At 34.2% G+C, this 25,915-nt stretch overlaps 1 protein-coding gene across 3 annotated transcripts in view; it reads right to left on the bottom strand.

The window, feature by feature from the left end:
• The window catches only part of GPR174 (G protein-coupled receptor 174), a 63,566-nt gene extending 54,253 nt beyond the window's left edge, over positions 1–9,313 (bottom strand). Inside the window, exons 1-2 of one of the 3 annotated variants that reach the window (XM_081793840.1) lie at positions 9,222–9,313; positions 8,821–8,925 (exon numbers count right to left, since the gene is read on the bottom strand). The gene's annotated coding sequence lies outside the window, so the exon portion shown is untranslated. The other 2 variants (XM_081793838.1, XM_081793839.1) reach the window with 2 other exon arrangements.
• Between the last annotated feature and the right edge of the window lie 16,602 nt (positions 9,314–25,915).

The raw sequence follows: 25,915 nt of genomic DNA on the forward strand, positions 1-25,915 counted from the left end.
TACAATAGATACAATAATTCCACTACTGGGTATTTGCCCAAAGAAAAAGAAAACACTAATTCTAAAAGATATATGTACCCCTATGTTTATTGCAGCATTATTTACAATAGTCAAGATATGAAAGCAACCCAAGTGCCTATCCTTAGTTAATGGATTAAAAAAAGGTATAGAAAGCGATATTACTCATCCATAAAAAATAATGTGATCTTACCATTTGCAACAACATTAACTGACCTAGAAGATATAATGCTAAGTGAAATAAAGACAGTGTCTCTATTTTTAAGCTCAAAAAAACTGAGATTTTATCAGTGGATTTAAGCTAACGTATCCATGACCAAGAAGTAGAAGATGTTATGCACAAACTTCACTGAGACCATGCAGGCACTTTCCCGGGAGTCTTTTATTTTTTTAATTTTTTTAATTTTTTTAATGTTTATTTATTTTTGAGAGGGAGAGAGAGAGAGAAAGAGAACGAGTAGGAGAGGGGCAGAGAGAGAGGGAGACAGAATCCAAAGCAGGCTCCAGGCTCTGAGCTGTCAGCACAGAGCCTGACACAGGGCTCAAACCCACGAACCATAAGATCATGACCTGAGCTAAAGTCACACATCTAATTGACTGAGCCACCCAGGTGCCCCCAGTAGTCTTGTTTTAAATAATTCATGGGAACCATCACAGATCCAAGAAAAATGAAGGACAGTACCAAGGGAGGAGAGTAAGGGAGAGGTTTTAAACAATTTGTACCCTTCATATATTATGCTAAACTTTCTCATCAGCCTACACATGGACTAAATAATTCAACAAGTTCAGTCAACACAATCGTCTTGAGCATCTGGAGCAGTACACAGTTTTTCTTTTTTTTTTTTTTTTTTGTCAGTATGCTGACAATTCAATGAGCCTTATATTTTTTTTCAATTGCTGGTAGAAGTGATGGAATATTTTTTTAAAATATTAAATTTTAGAATTTTTTATTAATAATCTATTAATCTATATTAATGCTTTGTTGTTAAGAAACAAAGTAACTGAGGGCTAGAGAAAGTAAGCTATCCCTTCTTAGTTACATTACAACTTAATGGCAAAGCCACTACTAGAACGTACATTTTAATTAAAAAGCTTTGGGTTCTTTTATCTACATCACACTTCCAACTCTACACTCTCTAATATGTTAGTGGATACTTTAGTTCTCATATAGTCAGACCATTTGGATGTAAGCTTTGTTTACTTTATTAAGGGCTGTCAATCTTTAAATAGACACCAGTGTGTAAATCATTCAAAACACATGTCCTTCATTTTTGTTTCTTCAATGCAATAAGAACCAGTGTTCTTACTACATGCAGAAAAAAAATCAACACCTATTCCTGTCTCTTCCCTATCTCTCTTTTTATCCCCATTCCTACATACAGAAACACAGACATACAGACATCCATTTTCACTGGCATGCAAGACTGGATAAAGTAACGAAAATGGGACAAATGTTCTTTTTTGTCCAGTCCTTTCCTGCTGCTACAATTTGCTATATTATCAGTCTAGGGAAAAAGAATTAAGTGACGAGATGAGCAATACCTTGTTGTAAATCAAGTTACCATGCTGGAGAGAAAAAGAAGACATGCGTCTCTACTTGAAAGCTGGTAGACTGTCAGCAGCAACACAATACACAAAATGAGAGAGAAATTGAATAAAATCGATTGCTAAATTGAGCAAGTCAAGTACTAAGCTCTATAGAAAGCTGCCATATATGTAGGGTACAAACCCAGCATAGTTTTTAATGTGGTTGGGTCATTCCATATGGCCTTTCTAAAAGCAGTGATTTTATTAATCCATAAAACTCATATTTCTATTTCTCATTTTTTTTTCATCTTTAAGCCTTATAATAGTTATGTTCCTTATAAATAATTTAAGGTTGAAGCTTGACCAAGCATAATGTTTCCATGTGCTGAAAGAAATCTGACAGGTGGAAGGCAGGTGTAACCTAACTTTTCCAGTATAATTTCAATCCAATTGCACATGACATTTTGCAAATTTTATGGAAGAATTCTAAACAAAGTAATTAGAAGTATGTATTAGGTATTTGCATGGTGATTAATACCCCTGAAAGAGAGGTGCCCTCAATCATACTATTCTCACAAATAGTGAAACTGAAAAGTGAGGAAGTTTGCTCCTTTGTTCAGGTTTATACCCCTAACCAGTCCCAAAAGAGTACAATCTAAAGCTCAAATTTCTGATCCATGCTTGCCGAAAATATAATTGAGAACAGATTTCAGGGATGCATGTCTCAAGGTTCTTCCTCTACTTCCTCTTAGATAAGAAAGCATAGACATGGAGGGTGGGGTATATAGAGCAGGAGGATGTGGAGAATAACCACATCATCACGAGACAGACTATCCTAAAACCTTGTACCTGTTAGTTAGTTAGTTAGTTAGCTAGTTAGTTTCTCAGAGTTCTGTTGATGGTTGGGTCAGATGGTTACGACACTGAGCTCCTAAACTTAAGTATGTGGATTAGATTTCATTAATTCTCTCTGTAATATAGCCATATATTGTATTCTGAACCTGTGACAGTCATCCTGTAACTACAAATCCTTGGCCCTATGGAAAAAAACTCCAATTATTACCCATACTACACTTGAAAAATAGTAAGCACAATAAATATTGGTTAAAGAGAAAGTATTTTACCTATGCTTTCTATGATCCCCATTTTTAATCTACTTTATTCCCTATTTTATCTGTTTTACTCCCCCCCACTTCTTAGTTCACATGGCTTCAATATAAGAAAAGAATAACCAATTTTGAAATTGGTACATATTAATCCCCATGACCTATTTTACCCATCCTACCATCCACCTCCCCTCTGATAACCATCAGTTTGTTCTCCAAACATGAGTCAGTTTCTCATTTTTTTTTGTTTCTTAAATTGCACATATGAATAAAATCATGTGGTATTTTTCTCTCTCTGACTGATTTCTTAAGCATAATACTCTCTAATTCCATCCACATCATTGCAAGTGGCAAGATTTCATTCTTTTTTTATGACTAATATTCCATTACATATACATATGGCGTGTCTGTGTGTGTGTGTGTGTGTGTGTGTGTACATTCACTTTATACATTCATCAGTCACTGGACACTTGTGTTGTTTCCATAATTTTTCTATTGTAGATAATGCTGCTATAGACATCAGGGTGCATGTATCCCTTTGAATTAGTAGTTTTGTATTCTTTAGGTAAATATTTAGTAGTTCAATAGGTCGATCATAGGGTAGTTCTATTTTTAACTTTTTGAGGAACTTCCATGCTATTTTCCAGAGTGACTCCACCAGTTTGCCTTCTTACCAAAAGACCACCTTTCTCCACATCCTTCCCAATGCCTGTTGTTTCTTGTGTTGTTGAGTTTAGCCATTCTGACAGGTGTGACATGATATCTCATTGTAGTTTTGATTTCTATTTCCCTGATGATCAATGATGTTGAGCATTTTTTTTATGTGACTGTTGGCCACCTGTATTCTTCTTTGGAAAAATGTCTATTCATGTTTTCTGCTCATTTTTAATTGGATTATTCTATTTTGTAGGGTTTAGTTTTATAATTTCTTTATATATTTTGGATAGTAACCCTTTATAAGATATGTCATTTGCAAATATCTTTTCTCATTCTTTAGGTTCCCTTTAGGTTTTCATGATTTTTTCCTTTGGTGTGCAGAAGATTTTTATTTTTATGAAGTCCCAGGAGTTTCTTTTTGCTTTTGTCTCCTTTGCCTCGGGAGCTATATCTAGAAAGAAGTTGCTATGGCCAATATCAAAGCGGTTACTGTCTGTGTAATCTCCTAAAACTTTTATGATTTCAAGTCACCACATTCAGGTATTTAATCCATTTTGAATTTAGTTTTGCGTATGGTGTAAAAAAGTGGTCCAGTTTCTTTTTTTTTTTTTTTTTTTTTTTGCATGTTGCTGTTCATTTCTCCCAACACCATTTTTTGAAGAAACTCTCTTTTTCCCATTGGATATTTTTTCCAGCTTTGTTGAAATTTAATTGACCATATAGTTGTGGGTTCATTTCTGGGTTTTCTATCCTTTTCCATTGATTGATGTGTCTATATTTGTGGCAGCACAATACTGTATGATCATTAAGGTTTGTAATATAACTTGAAGTCATAAATTGTGAAGCTTAATTTAAAACAAAATTTTTTTCTATAGTTTGTAGTCACTGTCTTACTAATTTATTCACCTTTGTAATCAGGGTGTCTCTATTTATACATATTGATGTGACATCAATCACAAATGTCAAGAACACATTTCCTTCTGGAGGTTTGGAATTAAATGGCTGTTGAAAAAACACATCTGATAAATAATAAATCAATCTATCTTTTAGATGTCATTTATTTTCTGGCACAACATTTGGTCTGACACACTCAAAATAGAGGAACCACTCAGCATAACATATTTTCAGTTTTAAAGAACTTGGGGTGCCTGGGTGTCTCAGTCAGTTAAACATCAGACTCTTGATTTTGGCTCAGGTCATGATCTCACAGTTTGTAAGTTTGAGCCCTGCGTCATGCTCTACACTGGAAGTGTGGAACATGCTTGGGATTCTCTCTCTCTCCCTCTATCTCTCTTCTCTTCCCCCACTCACTTGCATATGTGCTCGCTCTCTCTCAAAATTAATAAATAAACTTGAAAAAATAAAGAACCAACTCACAGGTCACCTTGTATCACCTAAAAATGAGTAGATATTCCAAACAGTAAATAAGTATCATTAATGTTATCCTATAAATAAAGTGTAAAAATTATTTTAGCATCTAAAAATAAGTCATTAACCTATAAGAAATATCTGGTAAAAGAGGGGGGAAAATGTGTACTCTAAAAACTATAAAAAAAAAACTATGAAAAAATCTATGAAAGAAATTGAAGACAACACAAAAACATGGAAAGACATTCCATGCTCATAGATTGGAATAACAAATATTGTTAAAATGTATATACTACCCAAATCAATCTACATACATATACATATACATATACATATACATATATGTATATTCAGTCAAGTGTCCATTGACTGATGAATGGATAAAGAAGATGTGGTGCATATATATCACACCATTATATTTTCATATATATAATGGAATATTACTCAGCCATCAAAAAGAATGAAATCTTGTCATTCACAATGAAATGAAAGGACTTTGGGATTATTATGCTAAGTGAAATAAGTCAATCAGCAAAAGACAGATACAGTATGTTTTCACTCATAAGTGGAATTTAAGAAACAAAACAAAGGAGCATAGGGAAAAATAGAGGGAGACAAATTAAGGATTAGACTCTTGACTATAGAGAACAAAGTGATGGCTACACAAGGGGAGGTGGGTGGAGGAATGAGTTAAATACCTGATGGTAATTAGGGAGTGCACTTGTTGTGATGAGCATGGAGTGTTGTATGGAAGTGTTGGATCACTAAATTTTATACCTGCAACTAATATTATACTATATCTTAGGTAACTGGAATTTAAAAAAAAACATTTAAAAAAGAAATATCTGGTAATATGTTATTAGCTTATGAGAAATATCTAAATATGATCTACCAAGTAAAGCTGAAAAGAGTTTTAACTGAGTAACTATAATTATAACTAAATTACATGCTCTCTTCTGCTTCTGAGAATGTGGAAGAAGCCTTGCCATTCCCTTTTGTAAATAGTGTGGCATTGAGCAAAAGCTTTTGGAAGAAACAAATATATTTTCAATAAGTAAGGAAGGAATTGAAGGGCTTTTTGAGTTCATGACTTACAGTGCATATATTTTAGGTACCTAGTGAGATAGTAATTATGCTGTCCAAGGTACATTTGAGCCTAAATGGGCAGCATTGGCTCATGTTCTGGGCTCAGATCATGCTTTTCATGATCCACCTGCCGATCATGGCCAATGGTTTAAACTTTTGTTTCCTCACTAGCTAGTTAGATTTAGTGAATTTCTTGGCCCGTACCCATCCCCAGACTTGATTTTGATTAAACTCCTGTACTTCTGATGATTTCTCAGGAACTCTGTCTGCATCTTGATTTCTGGCTGATACTAAAGCAGTCATTGCTACAAGTAAAAGTTATTCCTCTGAAGCACACTCTCCTCTATGGATTATCTTTCAATGACTATACCAAGAAAACCCACTTTAATTTTCAAGTCCCAGATATTATGCTGTTATATGATAAGCAGTAATAGTCAAGGCACTAATGACTATACCCTTTTCTGTATTCACATACTACCAATTGTTATAATATTAACTTCCTCACACTTTATTCTAAGGCTGTTTTACCTTTATTTTTACCCTGAAATCTTTACTCCTTTCTCAAATTTGGAATATCCTAGACCTCAGAACTTCCTGAGTACTTTCTGATGTTTTATAGCTTGCCCAAACTGTTGCACTGGCACATGATAATGCACAAAAGCATCCAGTACATGGCCAGGTCTGTGTTAATGTTTACTATATTATTTTGTTTATATTCATTTTCATTTTGGGTTTTTTCTGTGGGAACAGTAGAATAATTTTCTCCTATTCTGGCAAGAAAACCATAGTAAAGCCCAGCAAAGCAAAATTTGCTAAATTATCAGGGCCCTTGGGAGAAGCCTGAAGTGTGCCCCTTCATTCTTGAGTGATTTCAAAAGGACATCTTTAACATTTCCCAATGATTAATACATATGTCTCTTAATCCTTAAGCCTTATTCAGCAGTAATAAAAAAGTAAAATGAGCTCTGATGAGGTATCAGAGACCTAAGTTGCAGTCTTTTCTCTGTCATTGACTCACAGAGGTACTTGGTTAGGTCACTTCAATTCTCTGAACCTCAGCTTTTCCAGCTTTAAAATGCAAACTGTCAATCTATGTCACTTTTCAAAGCATAAAAGAATCTTAGGTGTTTTTCCATTGCTCCTGTAAGTGACAGGTTTTGAATCCATTTCTAATAATTTCCTTTAACTCGTGGTCTGAAGACTGATTCTCTAGACCTATGGCACAAGACAAAGGCTTTTGGGATGTAACTTTAATGGGCAAGGGAAACAGCACTATCTGTAGTTCTTTCTTTCAGGATTAGGCAAGGGTCAGAAGAAAGAGTTTAATTTCCTTTTGGGTTCTGAGCATCTGATTGGTGCTAATAGTGTCTATAAAATGAAGGTATAAAGCATGCTTCTTTCTACTTTTCATTTCACTTAGTACACAGGGGGAAAATTGAGTTCATTCATTCCTAAGGGTCTCTAGGTGAAAATTCAGTGAGATTTTTGGAGGAATCAATGTCCCATTTTGTATTTATTCACCTTTACAATATTCTGTACCATACTGTACCAGCCCACACAGAATTGGTATATTAAATGATTCCTGTCTCACAGAAATGTAACTATTGCAAACATACAGTAAGAGAGAGCAGTACATGTGTTTACAAGTGCAAAGAATATTTTCTATAATAAAAAAATACCCCCTCTGATACTAAGTTCCTGGAGGATGACTTTCATGTGATCCAAATATTTACTAATGTGGCTGGTGGAATCTTTCCTTGGGATGAACAACTTGAATCCCATCTATAAGATTAATGCCTTTGCCACAATACCTGATATTTACAGCAGCTGCCTGAAAGAAATACTCCTTGCTGAATGATCTAAAGCTCTCTAACAAATTTAGCTCTAGTTGAATAAAATTATAACTTTTTTACTTCCCTGGAAAGATTAGAGCAGTATAAAATAAAGTCCATGAAAAAGAAATTAAAAAACAAAACGAAGTCCAAGGACACAACTGTTGACATAGAGAAAGGAAGGAGCAGAAAATCATTTGAGATTTTATCTTGGGTCATGTTGCACCATGGACATACATCCTTAACTTTTTTAAAATCTCTAAATGCAGCTTCTAGAAGTTACATGTTACTGATAGCCTTATCATTGGGTTTAAAGTTAGAAGGTGACTTCCTCAACATTTTCTACTTGAGCACAAAAGAAAAGCAACACGCAAACCAGAAAACAATTTTACTTACATTTTGTCAAAATATGTTGATGATGAGTATCTAAAAATGTAAATTTAATCTAAAATCATTTAACCCATTATTGATTTTAATGTACTGATTATTCTGATAGATAAAGATTATGTGTGAGAAACAGAGTAAATAAGTCTCTTGTCTTCTTATTTCTCCTCTCTAATTATAAACATGTTTTGGTTGTTGTTGTTGTTTGTTATTGTTGTTGTTGTTGCTCTGGAGTGCTTTCTTTGAAAGCAGAATCTTTACACTTAACATTAATTACAATTCACTTTTACAGTAAAAATATATAACTTTTACAAGCTGATAAGAATATGTATTCATGTTGGTAAATGTCCTGAGACATTATAGTTCTTATTTTTTAATCATAGCTCATTTTGAAAATAACAGAAATCTAACCATTTAAATCATTTATCAGAGAAACTATCACCTCCAAAAAGTTATAACTAAGAGTAGATAAAAAACATCCTGCATATTCTGCAAGTAATTCTACTTAATATAGAGTTGCTTAAATTACAAATGTTCACAGGGCTATTTTATTCAATATCAATTGAGTGAAACACATTAGGAAAAAAACCTCTCCATGTCAAACTTAAATTTCTCCCTGTTCAAAGTTACCTCCCCCTTCCCACATTAAGCAGTCAAGTGTATAATTATTTTTGTTTGTGCAAATACTAAGGAAATGACATACAAGGATGGTCCAGGTTCATGATATCCATACCACCCTTAGATCTGACAGATTACCCAGAACTTGGTGTGAAGAGAACAGTTCTAGATATCAGTGGTAAAAGATACAGATAAGATCTAATTCATTAAAAACTGGAGCCTACCGTTTCAGTTTCTTTCTGTTTTCTCCAATGATTTCCGAAGAATTCAAGTGACAGCCACTTCAACAAGGATGCTATTGATCTGTACCTCAATTCCAGCTCCTTGTTCTGAGAAAAACCAACATCCTTTTCCATCACAAAAAAAAAAAAAAAAAAAAAAAAACAAAACAAAACAAAAAAAAAAAAAAACAACCAACCTCTTAAAAATGAGATAAAGAAAGACAAAAGGAAAGGAGTTAAAGAGTGAAAGATAAAGAAGAAAAAGAAAGAAAAGAAAGGGAGGGAGGAGGGAGACAAGGAGGGAAGAAAGAGTAAAAATAAAACAAAATATAATAAAGCCAAAACAAAAATGAATATAGCAAAGGTAAAGAAAAAAAAGAAAGAAATAAAATTCTCAGCATTACCTAACCACTACCATGTTGGAAAACATGGTAGTGAGATGTCAGCGTGAAATATGCAAGCCTCTGTGCACAGTGAACATTTCCGTTTTCCAGGCGGTAGCTTGAGCTAGCAAGCTTGCCTGTGCTTGTTCTCTCTCTCTCTCTCTTCTCTCTCTCTCTCTCTCTTCTCTCTCTCTGTCTCTCTCTGTCCCTCTTTATCTCTGATTAATTATGAAGAACTATTTTATGGGCTGTAAATACAGGCTGCAAAGCTTCACACTAAGCAAATAAACTTTTGTTTCTATTTATAGGGCGACAGTGCATTGTCTTCCAATCCTGTGGTTGCACTTAGCTTTGAGTTTGTGACAATGCATGGTTTATTTGTTTATGGAGTCTTTTGTAAAAACTACGTGCCCTCTGGCCCCTTTCATAGATAGTGAAATCTTCATCGTGATCCTTTCTATAGGCCCCTCAATTGTTGTGTTCAGGTACCAAAGTGGACACTCCTTACCTAAGATTGACCCTTAGGTAGCTCCCAATAGGAGAGTTCAAAGTGGGAATGACCTCTGCCTAGAGTATTCTTAGATATACAGACATTTAAACCCCTGATATTAAAATAAATACTCTACTCCTTAAGAAAAACTTGAAGATACATAACTCACCTCACACTTCCTGTCCACCCACTCCCCATTCCCCTCAGAGTCTTCTGCCAGGAAGTATAAGTAAACCTTCATTTCCTCTCAGTGGTTAGGAATAATTGGGTGAAAATAGGCTGTTTTTCTGTAGCCCAGACCTGTAGCCACAACCCGTTGAAGATGGTGTTCCAAGGACCTTCAGAGCCCCAGAGCCTAGGACTACACTGTATTAGATGCCTAATATATTCCACCTGCAGCAGTACACCTGTGAAATGGACAAGGGGCAGCTGAAGGCAATCTCCAAGACTTGCATAGTATTTTAGATCAGAGCAAAGGAAATTTTCACATGTACCATGGGAGAAAGAAGTATATTAATGCAAATCCAGTTTTATTCCAGGACATATCTGTATGGCATATTATAGGAAGCATTAGGAAGCATCTGTAGGACTCTTTGCCTCAAAATATTTTTTTCACTAATGCCTGAAAAACAAATCCTTTGGGGGTAAGCATTCCTTTCTTCCTGAAGTGTTGATTTTTAAATCCTGACACTTTTAGAAATATACTTAGTTGAAAACCTTGGTGTGAATAAATTTATTAGAATTGGAAAGATAAAAATAGATAATGAGAGCAGGATATAAAAGAAAACTGAATAGATTCCAGGGAATGAAAACTGAATTGCCAATCTTTAGTGATTTTGCACTAAGCTATGTTGAGTGTAGTTCTGAGTAAGTGGAGAAAATATAGGGGAAGGGGTAAATTAATCTAAATTTTCATTAGGTCAGCTATATTGACAAGAGATCACAATTCATTGCCCCTTCTGTATCCTTTTATTCTGTACCCCACAGTCTGGAATAATGTGGCATTAATTCTGTGTTTATTTAAAGAAAATTGTCCTACTTGCGTTTGTTGTGTCCAGAGTTTATTGTGATGCTCTCTCCATTCACACAACCTTAGCTCCATTCAGCAAACACTTACTGAATAACTGCCAAATGCAGACCAGTAGATCAAATATAGCTGAAAAGGAGAGAATGAGGGGAAAAGAGTACAAGAGAGCTGATGGTAAAGGAAAGGATACTGCTTCCCAGAAACTTTTTAGAATCTAGTTAAGCAGATAAGACATTATCTAATTGCCTAAATTATAAGGCAGCATACATGTCATAAGGGCCTAAAAATGTTATTTCTACTTCTGTAATATTTTACAGAGGAAGTCAGGGATCCCAGGAGGACTGGGATAAGAAATGGAATTTCAGGATGCAAGTCAAGCCAGTCTTTAGGAGAATGAGAGTTTGGGCTGTATCTCTTAAGAATGGAAGGATTTCAATAATTACAGAAGTGACAGTATTTTTCAAATTTCTAAAAACTCATAAATTTTGCTTCTTTGTTCAAGATCACATTTTATTATCTTCATTTTTCTCCTGTCTTCTTCAACCAAATAAAGTTTGGGTACAGACAGATCAGTCTTGAGGTTTCAGCTGGTTGTCTCAGATAGAACACATAGGAGCCAATCTTTATATACTTTGAAAAACTACCTGGTGGTGAAGTTTCCTGACCTAGTCTATACTTATCTTTCTTATTTAGGTCAAGGAAATTTACCTCGATGAGAATCAACTTATGCTCCTACAAGAACATTGTTAAATTCCACTCCAAATTGCTCAAATAATACTTTCAGAGCTGAATGCAATAGGAGTCATGATGTAGTCTAAGTTCTCATTTTAAAGATTAATAAGTTAAGAGAGAAGGACCTGATTCATGTTTCACAGTGAATTAATGATAAAGCTGTCACTTAGACCCAGGTTTCTTGACTTTTAAGACAATGTCCTCACCAACATCATTTCCATCTGGCCAGGGTCTCATGGCATCAATGATATGGGTAATTTATTCACTATTATATAATCTGTGGCAAGGTTTGTCTTATTTAGTTACAGAGGAAAGGTCAAATATCAAATAAACTCAAAGGCTAAATTCTATGGTTCTGTCTTTATATGTAAAAAGGGTGGACATCTTGACTCACTTAGATCTACTTAAAAAGAAAAAGTTAAAGCCCAGTCAAATTAGAGATAGAGGTCAAGACAATTTATAAATCCTTCCTCAATCATGTAATTATGAAATATAAAATATATTAAAAATATATTTTAAAAAATGGAAAATAGTAGCAAAGTAAGAGGACCCTAGCTTTAACTCCTCTCACAAACACAGCTAAATGACTATCAAATAATCCTAAATACACCAGAAATTGACCTGAAAACTTAAGGAACAAACTCCACAACTAAAGGTAGAGAAGAGGCCACATCGAAGAAGGTAGGAAGTACAGAGACATAGCTTCATAGAGAAATGGATTGTGGCCTCTGCAGTGGGGACAGAGCTATGGTGGTGGAGGAGGGTGACAGACAGACTAACACAAGGGGAGTGCATGGGGAAAGGAATACCAACACCATTTGGTTTGGAAAGCAAGAGGGAATGAATTTCATAACAGCTGACAACCAGCTGGGCTTAATGCCTGGAGTTTTAAAGGTCTTTGTGGGGCTTGGGTCCAAAATAGCATAGAGAGCATTGGGCTGCTCTTGGAGAGAAAGCAGGGCAAACAGTCTGTGAACTTACAGTATAGAAAAAATGATATAAATAGCACTTGGGGCACATAATGGGGTTATTTGCTCATCTCAGAGTATGTACCAGAGAGTCAGTGTTCACGGAGAAATCCCTACAAGAACAAAAGACCTAGCAGGCATCATTTCCCTTCCCTTCCCTCATCATAAGCACAGGGTCACCTGCAGGAACTGGCATAGGCCTTAAATTCACTAACTTGCTAACACCAATACCCACCCCCCCACTCCCACACTCTAGTAGAACCAACCTTCCCTTCCAAGTCATGCTTCCCTGAGTCCAGGGTGGTGGGACCCCTACCCCAGAAGTGCTGGGAGTATTGCAAGGACACAATTACAGAGACTGTGGCAAGAGGTCTCATTTCACAAGCAGACCACAGAACACCTACTTAAAACTCACCACATTCAGGCCAGGGACCAAACATTGCATACAACAGGAAAAGAGAGCCTCTAAAGATGACTGGCCCAAAGGATAAAGCAGCCAAGATAAAATAGCAGAGCAAACACAACATACATTAGAGATACTACCTGAAATACCAGGCTCTGGGGAACAAAGGACACTATACTGCAGAACACTACAGGACTTCTTCTTTATAAGGCCATTACTCTCAAGAACAGGAAACGTAACTGACTTACCTAACTTACAAAAACAGGCACAAAGACTTAGACAAAATGAAGAGAGAGAGGATAATAATAGAGCCACAGATATACCAAAACAGATATAAGTACATGACTAATACAGAATTTAAAGCAATGATCATAAAAAGCACTCACTGGACTACAGAAAAGAGTAGAAGGTAATAGTGAGACCCTTAACACAAAGATAAGGAATAATATAGTTGTGATAAAGGGTTCAATAAAAAAATGAGAAACATACTCACTAGAATGAACAGCAGGCTGAAAGAGGCAAATGAATGAATTAATGACTGAAAAGACAGTAATAAAAAGTAATCAGGCTGAACAAGAGAGAAAAAAGGTATTATGCAGAATGAGAATAGACTTACAGATCTCAGAGACTCCATCAACCATAATAACATTTGTGTTATAGGGATCCAAGAAGAAGATAGAGAAAAGGAGGCAGAAACTCTATTTGAAGAAATAATAGCTGAAAACATCCTGAAACTGGGGAAAAGAACAGATATCCAGATCCATGAAGCACAGAGAACCCACAACAAAATCATCCAAAGCAGATCCACACCAAGACATATTGTAATTAAATGGGAAAATGTGGTTATAAGGGAAGAATTTAAAAAAAAAAAAAAAACAAGACAAAAGAAGACAGTTCTACCAAGTAGAACAAAGGAAACCCCATAATTCTATCAGCAGATTTTTTAGCAGAAACTTTGCAAGCAAGAGGGGAGTGGCGTGACATATTCAAAGTGCTGAATGGGAAACTCTGCAGCCAAGAATACTCTATCCATAAATGATATCACTCAGAATAGAAGGAAAGATAAACAATTACCTAGACAAACAAAAACTGAAGGAGTTTGTGACCACTAAATCAGCCCTGCAAGAAATATTAAAGGGGACCCTTTGAGTTGAAAGGAGAGACAGTAAGAGGGTAAGAATTACAAAAGCAATAAATATAAATATTTCTGTAAAAAATATTCAAGTAACTCACAAAATAAAAGGCTGAAAACTATGACAATATATACTTAACACTTCAGAAGGAGAGGGGTAAAAAATGGGTTCAAAATTAAACAACCCTTTACCTAATATAAACTTCTATATACAGAAGAGGCTATATAAAAACCTAATGGTAATCATATATCCAAAACTACTAATATATATGCAAAGAAAAAAAACAGAAAAAAATTTAAAAAATATATCACTAAAGAACACCAAAAAATCATGAGAGAGAAAAACAAGAAAGGGTCAGAAAAAATCTTCAGAGACCACCAAAATTGAATGATAAAATTAACATAAATACATATCCATCAATTACTTTTAATGTAAATTGACTAAACGCTCTAATCAAAAGACATAGGGTGACAGAATGAATTTAAAAAAATCAGACCAATCTATATGTTGGTTATAGGAAACTCATTTTAAACCTAAGACACCTACAGTCTGAAAATGAGGGATGGAGAAAACTTTACCATGCAAATGGCTGTCAAAAGAAAGCTGGAGTAGCAATACTTATATCAGAAAAAAAAAAAAAAGAAGAAAGACTGTAACAAGAGACAAAGAAGGACCCCGTATAATAATAAAGGGACAATCCAAAAGAATATATAAAAATTGGAAATATTTATGTACCCAACATGAGAACACACAAATACATAAAACAGTTAACAACACTAAATTGAACTGATAGTAATACAATAATAGTAGGGGGCATTTTTTTAAAAAAAAGTTTTTATTTAGAGGAGCCTGGGTGGCTCAGTCAGTTAGGCATTTGACTTCAGCTCAGGTCACGATCTCGTGGTTTGTGAGTTCGAGCCCTGCGTCAGGCTCTGTGCTGACAGCTCAGAGCCTGGAGCCTGCTTTAGATTCTGTGTCTCCCCTTCTCTCTGACCCTCCCATGCTCATGCTCTGTCTCTCTCTGTCTCTCAATAATAAATAAATGTTAAACAATTGTTAAAAAAGTTTTTATTTAAATTCCAGTTAGTTAACATGTAGTGTAATATTAGTTTCAGGTGAAAAATATAGTAATTCAACACTTCTATACAACACCGTGTGCTCATCACAGGTGAAGTTCTTAACTCCTTAACCCCCATCACCTACTTAAACCATTAACCCACCCACCTTATTTCTGGTAACCACCAGTTTGTCCTCTGTAGATCAAAGTCTGTTTCTTGGTTTCTCTCTCTCTCTCTCTCTCTCTCTCTCTCTCTCTCTCTCCTGTTTACCTTTGCTCATTTGTTTTATTTCTTAAATTTCACATATGAGTGAAATGATATGGTATTTGTCTTTATCTGACTGACATTTTGCTTAGCATAATACTAGTTTCATCCATGTCATTGCAAATGACAAGATTTCATTCTTTTTTGTGGCTGAGTTGTATTGAATTATATATATATATATATATATATATATATATATATATATATATATTTATACACACATATACGTATATACACACATACATATATTACATATATATATATATATATATATATATATATATACACACATACCACATCTTCTTTTTCCATTCATCACTCAATGGACACATCAGCTTTTCCCATAATTTGGCTACTGTACAAAATGTTATTGTAAACAATAGGGTGCACGTGTCCCTTTGAAGCAGTATTTTTGTATCCTTTGGGTAAATACCTATTAGTGCAATTGCTGGATCAGAAGGTAGTTCTATTTTTAACTTTTTTTTAAGTTTTATTTATTTATTTTTTTGAGAGAGAGTGTGAGCAGGGGAGGGGCAGAGAAAGAGGGAGAGAGAGAATCCCAAGCAGGCTTCAAGCTGTCAGTGTAGAGCTCAAGGCGGGTGTCGATTTCATGAACGATGAGATCATGAACTGAGCCAAATCAAGAGTCAGACACTTAACTTACTGAGACATACAGGCACCCCTATTTTTAACTTTTTGAAGAACCTGCATATTTTTTTCCAGACTGGTTTCACTACTTGCATTCCCACCAAGAGTGCAAGAGTGTTTCATTTCTCTATCTTCTCTCCAACACCTCATTTTTCTTGTGTTTTTAATGTCAGTCATTCTGACAGGTGTGAGGTGATATCTCATTAGAGTTTTGACTTGCCTTTCCCTGATGATCAGTGATATTGAGCACCTTTTCATATGTCTGTTGGTCATCCATATGTCTTCTATTGGAAAATGTCTATTCATGTCTTTTGTCCATTTTTTATTGGATTATTTGCACTTCAGGTGCTGAGTTTTATAAGTTTTTATATATTATGGATATTAACTCTTTATCAGTTAATTCATTTGCAAATATCTTCTCACATTTGTAGATTGCCTTTTAGTATTCTTGATTGCTTCCCTTGCTGTGCAGAAGCTTTTTTATTTTGATAAAGCACCAGACCTGTATCCTGAACACTATAAAACACTGATGAAAGAAATTGAATATTATACAAAGAAATGGGAAGACATTCTGTGTTCATGGATTGGAAGAAAAAATTTGTTAAAATGTCTCTACTACCCAATCCAATCTGCACATTTAATGAAATCCCTATGGAAATACCAACAACATTTTTCACAAAGTTTGAACAAGCAATCCTACAAATGGTATGGGAGCACAAAAGACCACGAATAGCCAAAGCAATCTCGAAAACTAAAATCAAAGTCAGAGACATCACAATTCTGGTCTTCGAGCTATATTACAAAGCTGTAGTGTTCAAGACAGTATGGTGCTGGCACAAAAACAGACACAGAGATCAATAGATCAAAATGGAAAACCCATAAATGGACCATAACTATATGCTCAACTAATCTCCAACAAAGAAGGAAGGAATATCCAATGGGAAAAAGACAATCTGTTCAACAAATGGTATTTGGAAAACTGGACAGTAACATGCAAAAAATGAATCTGGACCATTATCTTAAACCATACAACAAATAAATTCAAAATTGAAGAAATGCCTAAATGTGAGACAGGAAACCATCAAAATCCTAGAGGAACACATAGGCAGAAACCACTTTCACATCAGCTGTAGCAACTTCTTACTAGGTACCTCTCTGGAGGCAAGGGAAAGAAAAGCAAAAATGAACTATTTGGACTTCATCAACATAAAAAGCTCTTGCACAACAAAGGAAACAATAAAAGAAACTAAAAGGCAACCTTAAGAATGGGAGAAGATATCTGTAAATTACATATCTGGTAAAGGGTGAGTATCCAAAATATATAAAGAACTTAAACTCAACACCCAAAAACCAAATAATCCAGTTAAAAATTGGGCAGAAGACATGAATAGACATTTTTTTTCCAAAGAAGATATACATATGGCTAGCAGGCACATTAAAAGATACACAAAATCACTTATCATCAGGGAGATACAAATCAAAACTGCAATGACGTATTAACTTATACCTGTCAGAATGGCAAAAATTAACAACACAGGAAACAATGGATGTTGTTGAGAATGTAGAGAAATGGGAACTCTCTTATACTGTCAGTGGGAATGAAAACTGGTGCATCCATAGTGGAAAATAGTATGGAGGTTCCTCAAAAAAGTTATAAATAGAACTACCCTACACTCCAGCAATTGCACTAATAGGTATTTAACCAAAGGATACAAAAATACTGTTTCAAAGGGGCACATTCACCCCACTGTTTATAGCAGCATTATCAACAATAGCCAAATAATGGAATGAGCCCCAAAGTCCATTGAATGATGTAAAGATAAAAGGTTGTGGTATATACATATACAATGGAATATTACCTAGCCATAAAAAGGCATGAAATCTTGCTATTTGCAATGATGTGGATGGAGCTAGAGTATATTACACTAAGCAAAATAAGTCAGTTGGAGAAAGACATGTACCATATGATTTCACTCATATGTATAATTTAAGAAATAAAATAGATGAACATAGGTACAGAAAAAGGAGAGAGACAAACCATAAAACAGACTTGTAACTATAGGGAACAAATTGAGAGCTGGTGGAGGGTGGGATAGGCTAAATGGTTGATGGGTATTTACCAGGGCACTTGTTGTGGTGAGCACTGAATGTTATATGTAAATGATGAATCACTAAATTCTACTTCTGAAACTAAAATTACACTGTATGTTAACTAACTAGAATTCAAATAAAAACGTGAAAGAAACAAAGAAACAAACAAATGAAAAACAGAACAAAGAGCAACCTAAACTTACACCTAATGGAGCTAGAAAAAGAATAAACAAAACCCCAAACCACGAGATGGAAGAAAATACTTAAGATTACAGCAGAAATAAATGATACAGAATCCAAGATAAATAGTAGATCATATCAATGAAATCAGCTGGTTCCTTGAAAAAATAAACAAAATTCATAAACCTCTAGATAGACTCGTCAAGAAAAAAACAAGAGAAAGGACTCAAATAAATAAAATTACAAATGAGAAAGGATAAATAACAAGCACCACATAATAAATAAAAACAATTTAAAGAAAATATGATGAAAAACTATATGGCAACAAATTGGACAACCTAGAAGAAACAAATTAATTCCTAAAAACATATAAATAACCAAAATTTAAATGGAGAGAAATAGAAAATTTGAATAAATCAATTATCAGCAAGGAGTTTGAATTGCTAATCAAATAAAACTCCAAACAAAAAAAGTCCAGGACCAAATGGCTTCACAGGTTAATTCCACCAAACATTTAAAGAAGAGTTAATGCTTACTCTTCTCTATTCCAAAAATATAGAAAAGAATGGAAGTTTTCCAAATTCATTCTATGAGATTACCATTACCTTGATACCAGAACCAAATTAAGACACCACCAAAAAAGAAAAATACAGGCCAATATATTTGATGAGTAGAGTACAAAAATCCTCAGCAAAATACTAGCCAACCAAATCCAAAAATACTTTAAAAAATCATTCATCACGATAAGGTGGAATTTTTTCCTGGTATGCAAAGGTGCTTCAACATTTGCAAATATATAATGTGATTCATCACATCAGTAAGAGAAAGGATAAAAACTATATGATCATTTCAGTAGATGCAGAAAGAGCATTTGATAAATTCCAATACCCATTCATGATAAAAGTCCTCAACAAAATTGGTTTAGAGGAAACATACCTCAACATAATAAAAGCAATATATGAAAAATCTATAGAAAACATCATACTCAATGGAGAAATACTAAAGTTAGGAACGAGACAAGGATGTCCACACTCTCCATTTTTATTCAACATAGTACTGGAAGTCCTATCTATAGCAATCAAACAACAAAAAGGAATAAAAGATATCAAAATTGGCAAGGAAGAAGTAAAACTTTCACTATTTGCAGATGATATGATACTATATATAGAAAACCTGAAAGATTCCACCAAAAATCTACTACAACTGATAAACAAATTCAGTAAAGTTGCAGGATACAAAAGTAATGTGCAGAAATCTGTTGCATTTCTATACACCAATAATAAAACAAAAGAAAGAAAAATTCAGGAATCAGTCCAATTTACAATTGCACCAAAACCAATAAGATACCTAGGAATAAACCTAACCAAAGTAGTAAAAGAACTATACTCTGAAAACTATAAAACACTGATGAAAAGAATTGAAGATTGACACAAAGAAATGGAAAGACATTCCATGATCATGGATTGGAAGAACAAATATTTTTAAAATGTCTATACTACACAAAGCACCCTACACACTTACTGAAACCTCTATCAAAATACCAACAGCATTTTCTACAGAACTGGAACAGAAATTCTACAATTTATATGGAAAACAAAGGACCCTAAATTGTCAAAGCAATTGTAAGAAATAAAAGCAAAGCTGGAGATATCACAATTCCAGATTTCAAGTTATATTACACAGCTATAGTAATGAAAACAGTATGGTCCTGGCACAAAAAATAGACACATATCAATGGAATAGAATTGAATACTCAGAATGAACACCACAACTATATGGTCAATTAATTTTGAACAAATGAGTAAAGAATACCCAGTGGGAATACCCAGTGGGAAAATGAGAGTCTCTTCATCAAATGGTGTTGGGAAGCCAGGTCAACTACATGCAAAAGAATGAACCTGGACCACCTTCTTCTTACGCCATGCACAAAAATAAATCCAAAATGGATTAAAAGCCTAAATGTGAGAAAAGACACAGAAAAGACACATAAAAATCCCAGAAGTTAGTCTAGGCAGTAATTTTTCTCATATAGGAACATATAGGTATAGGAACATTTTTCTAGATATGTCTCCTAAAGCAAAGTAAATAGAAGCAAATTTAAGCTCTTGGGAATACATCAAAATAAAAAGCTTCTGTACAAGAAAGTAAATCATAAATAAAACAAAAAGCTACCTACTGAATGGGAGGCAAAATTTTTCAGTGATATATCTGATAAAGGGTTAGTATCCAAAGCATGTAAGGAGCTTATACAAATTAACACCCAAAAGCCAAATAATCCAATTAAAACATGGGCAGAAGAAATGAATAGATATATCTTCAAAGAAGACCTACTGATGGTCAACAGACACATAAAAAGATGCTTAACATCACTCATTATCAAGGAAATGCAAATCAAAACCACAATGAGATGTTACCTTACACCAGTCAGAATTGCTAAAATAGAAAACAAAACAAAACACAAGAAACAACCAGTGTTGGTAAGGATGTGGAGAAAAAAATCTCTTGCACTGTTGGTAGGAATTCAAACTTGTATTGCCTCTGTGGGAAACAGTATGGAGGATCCTCAAAAAGTTAGACTTTAACTACCCTATGATCCAATAATTGTGCTACAGAGTACTCCCCCAAAAATACAAAAACACTAATTCAAAGGGATACATGGACCCCTATGTTTTTTGCAGCATTATTTACTATAACCAAATTAAGGAAGCAGCTGAAATGTCCATCACTAGATGAAAGGGTAAAGAAGAGGTGGTTTATAGATATAGACAATGGAATGGAATATTATTCAGCCATAAAAATAGAATGAAATCGTGCATTTGGAAGGACAAGGATAGAGCTAGAGAGTATAATGCTAAATGAAATAAGTCAGTCAGAGAAATATATCATATGGTTTCATTCATATGTGGAATTTAAGAGACAAAACAAATGAACAAAGAAAAGAAAGAGAGGGAAACAAGCCAAGAGACAGAATCTTAACTATTGAGAACAAACTGTTTTTTTTTCAGAAGGAAGGTTGGTGGGGTAATAGGTTAAATAGGTGATGAGGAAATGCTACTATATATATATATATATATACACACACACACATATAGTAATTATATATATATTATATATATGTTATACATATAGTAATTACATATAGGTATTATTATAGGTATATATACGTATAATTACTATATATTATACACCTGAAACTGATGTAACACTGTATGTTAACTATACTGGGGTTATAAAATAAGATTAATAAAAATGAGTCTGCTTTCCCTTGTTCTGGGAGTCATTGGTTTGTAAATTATTCTCCATAATCTCCTGTTTATACATATAAAAATGATCTTGTGATGCAAAAGAAGAAGAAGAAGAAGAAGAAGAAGAAGAAGAAGAAGAAGAAGAAGAAGAAGAAATATATTTTAAGTAATACATTTAATTTTAGGTATAATAATAATTATATTTTAAATAAATAATAAATAATATGTTCCTTAATAATAAGGTATAAATAAAAGTTTCAGCTTTTATTATTGGTTTGAGAAGATAATTTTCTTTTTAATAAATTTTTCATTGCCATTTAGTGTTTACCCATGATTCTAAAATTCCTTTTTCAACTATACTTGTTTATTGTGTTGTATATAAAATATTGCATAACACAGTATATATTGTCATTAAAATGGTTTTTCTAAACGTATTCATATCATCAAACCTTCAATTTTAAGTCCCAGTATTTCTCCCTTTCCAAGAATATCCTATAGTTTAAGCTTTTACTGATTGTGGTTTAATCATAAATATCATTTCTTCAGCTCTCTATAATCTGCAAAGGGCTTTATGCCTTGTTATGTAATTACACAGAATTAACACAGCAGCAGCAGCAAAGCATTAGAATGCTGTAATTAACAGATTAAAATACATTTAAAAATAGTTTACCTAAATGATTTTCTTTGAAAAGTTACCAGTTAAAATACTAATTATACTCATTCCTTCTTTAAGTAAAATACTTTTTTGGCGAGTGTTTGATGGCTGAGAGTTGGCAAACTACTATGTACTGTGCTACCAGTTTTACATTTGTTATGTTATTTATTCATTCAAACAACCCTGTTTTAGATAGTATTGGTCTCCACTTCATAGTTGAAAAAACAGGCTGAGAGGTGTTAAGTAGCTTTATCCAAGTTATACAGCTTTGATAGTCAAGAAATACTGAAAATTGATTTGAATTTTTGAAATTAAGATTTCAAGATAGACAATATCATTGCTGATTCTCAGACTATAGTGGTACTTTTGGTAAAGTATGATATTGTGACTAAGTTATATTAATAATTATTAATATGAAGGCAATAAAATAACTTACAAATGTTGATTCAGGAGATGCACATTGCCAAGAGAAAAATTTTCACAGCTTTGGGATTACAGGATTATATCATAAGGTAGATTTCATATATGTGGAACTCCCACATAGTCCTAAATGGACTGCAAATTACATTTCAGTGCCAAAATTATAAGCAGTCCAAGGGCAGGTCAACTGCTCAACTCCCTCCTTTGTCAAAGTTTTCAGTGGTATATCTTATACTTGTGTGTTTTGTTTTTTCTCAGGGGACAGTATCTGACTTGATCATGAAAGAAAGTGGGAAACTCCATTTCACTTTACAGAAATTTACTGAATCCAAGAAGAAAGTGAAGAGGAGTTGGTGGAAAGTTGTTTCTATCTCAAATAGCCCAGTGGCCAAAGAAACAGTTTACTCAAGACCATGCCCATTTGGAAAATTAATTTAGTGAAATTTTATTTGTTCTTTCAATTTTCATTCTTTACCTAGAAAATAAATCTTGAACAATGTCCAAAATAATAAATAATGGTGCCATTATGTATCAGGGCATGTTTGGGGCCTGGAGGGAGCCTAATTTGTTATTCCGAAAATGCCCAGAGAACATTATACTAAGAGTCACAGTGTAAGTGTAAATAAACATTAGATTTCCCAAGAAAAAATAGCACTCAAGGAAATCAAGTAAAGGAGTGCTATTTGAATCTGCATTCTTAGACCAGAATTCAAAGCAAGAGTGGTTTTATTGTTACCGATTTTAAATCTTTATAATTAACAATAACAATAAGTAGTGAAAATATCTACTATATTAGACCCTTGGTGAAAAGGGAATCAGCAGGAACCCAAAAAGATCACTTTATATAGCCTATATTAAGTTATACACATGTGGACAAAGCCCTTCACAGAAAGAAACACCCTTATCCATAGATAAACTAGAAAGTTGTTTATCCTACACAACACAGTATTCAATGCAAATATTACTATCTCCAAAATCCACTCACATACCTGAAAAGTCAGTATTCCAGGTGTGGTTTTTTTGTGTGTGCTTCTGCATTGATCCTTTTTCAAAACAGAACTGTTGAGAAGGATAATATGTATAGCCTCAAATTCCTTACTATAAATTTATTAGGTAAATCTACTTTCAGTGGAGATCCTGGCAATCTGGGGACAATTAACAGGAAAGGATGCTGGAGAGGAATGAGAAGGGTGTGAGGAACTATCCACCACACATTTTTGCCTTGGGTCAAACAGGCTAACCACGTAAGATACTCACAGGGTATTGGATATAAAAGAAGTTTTACACATCTTCCTGTAACAGAATCTTTACTGGTCAGCCATTCATGGACTTCAGAAGGTCCTGGAATCTCTGAAAGCATTTATAAAAATTTCTGTGTGCATACATATAAGTACTTTTTTTGTGTGGGAAGAAGGTGTATATTTTAATCAGATCCTTGAAGGGGCTGGGACCAAAAAAATGTTAAGAACCACTAGAATAATGAGGTTTGTCACCACCACTGTTATCAGAAGTGCAATCTGGCAGGAAGAGCCCATAAAATGAAGGTTTTCAGATAGTAATCCCCCAAATGGATACAAACTACTGATCTGTCCAACTTCCTCACTTTACAGGTGAGGAAATTGAAGCCCAGAGAGTTACAAATCTTGTCCAATACAAAATAAGTATAATTATAGTATACTTTTATAGAATAATATAGATAAGCTCAGGCACTTCTTTTTAGTTCTACTTGTCACCTGTTCTGCTGTGTTGCCCAGAGAAGCCAGTTGGAGCATCATAACATCTGCCTTGGAGAACTACTACATCAACAGAACTGTTGCAATTGTTCAGAAGGAATAATTGGGAGAATGATTGTGGGAACACTGAAAGGTTTTGACCAGACCATTAATTTGATTTTGGATGGAAACCATGAACAAGTGTTCAGCTCTTCACAGGGAGTAGAGTAAGTGGTGCTAAGGTTATACACTGTAACAAGTGACAATGTTGCAGTCATTGGAGAAATTGATGAAGAGACAGATTCTGCACTTGATTGGGGGAATATTCAAACTCTGTAGCAAACCGAGGAAAAACTACATACATTGGGCATCTGTAGTCTTTGTACAGAGAAATTTATTATTCTGAGGATGATGTTTGGAATTTTTATGAATTTGTAATGGCAGACTTTGATTCCATATTGATTCTTTGTAATATAATATGTAAATTGAAATATTTCTACTTTTCCTTGAAAATAATATAGATGAGCACGGTGTGAATTATTTTGAGTCTAGGGGTACCTGAGTGTGTTCGTCACTTAAGTGTCTGACTTTGGCTCAGGTCATGATCTCATGGTCTGTGGGTTCAAGCCCCAAATCTAGCTCTGTGTTGACAGTGACGAGCCTGCTTCAGATTCTCTGTCTCCATCTCTCTCTGCCCCTCACCATCCCCTCTATCTGTCTAAAAATAAATAATCATTGAAAAAATATTTTGAGTCTAATGAGAGATAATCTTTGATCCTCTTTCTATTTTACTTAATATTTCTTTTCTGAAAGTCACTGTAAATGGAAGAGAAGTTGCTCATTGTGTTGGATATAGACTTTTAGATATGAGGAATGACAGAAGAGGAGAAGGGTATAATGGGAAAGGAAATGTTGAATTCCAGAGTTATTTCCATGATATCTGATAAAATTTTAATGCACAGTTTCCTCAATTAGAGAATTTCCTAAATGGTATGAAAATTTTTGAGTATGTGATTCTGTGTGCGTATTTTACTTGGAAAATGTTCTATAGATTTTATAAGCTTCTTAAGAGTCCATGACCCTCAAAAAAGTTAAAAATCACTTACCTCACTTATTCATTTAAGGAAACTAAGTCCCAGAGAGGATAATGTTCCCATAGTTAGGAAGTAAAAAGTTAAGACAAGAACCCAGTCTCTCAACTTTGGTTCCGTGGTTTTTACACTGTGTCCCAAGCAACCTTTTCCTCTAACACCTTATCTTTATAAATAAGATGTATCTATGTTTGTCCCTTATTTGATACCTGTGAGAAAGACCTGATGAGATATACTCAAGACCATGGACACTGTAGACTCAATACACAAAGGGATTTTAAATGAGTGCAAGGAAGTCTTCTGAACCTGAAATCATTCAACTAATGTATTTTTGAATGGATCTAGCCACTGTGATTAGGATAAGAAGTTTAAGTTACATAGGTTAAGTTTTTAGTTATAGATACTGGTAACATTGGATCTACTTGATTTATATAGAGTGTAATTTGTAAGGATTACTAGATAAATCACTGAGTCTCCAGGAGAGGCAAAAAAACAAAACAAAACAAAACAAAACAAAACAAAACAAAACAGGCTTAGACACCACACAGCTAGGGATGATTCAGCCAAGAGAAATGCCCAGTCACACCATGAAGATATT

Source organism: Panthera onca, chromosome X (genome assembly GCF_046562875.1).
Source record: "Panthera onca isolate mPanOnc1 chromosome X, mPanOnc1 haplotype 2, whole genome shotgun sequence".
In the NCBI taxonomy this organism is placed as follows: Eukaryota; Metazoa; Chordata; class Mammalia; order Carnivora; family Felidae; genus Panthera; species Panthera onca.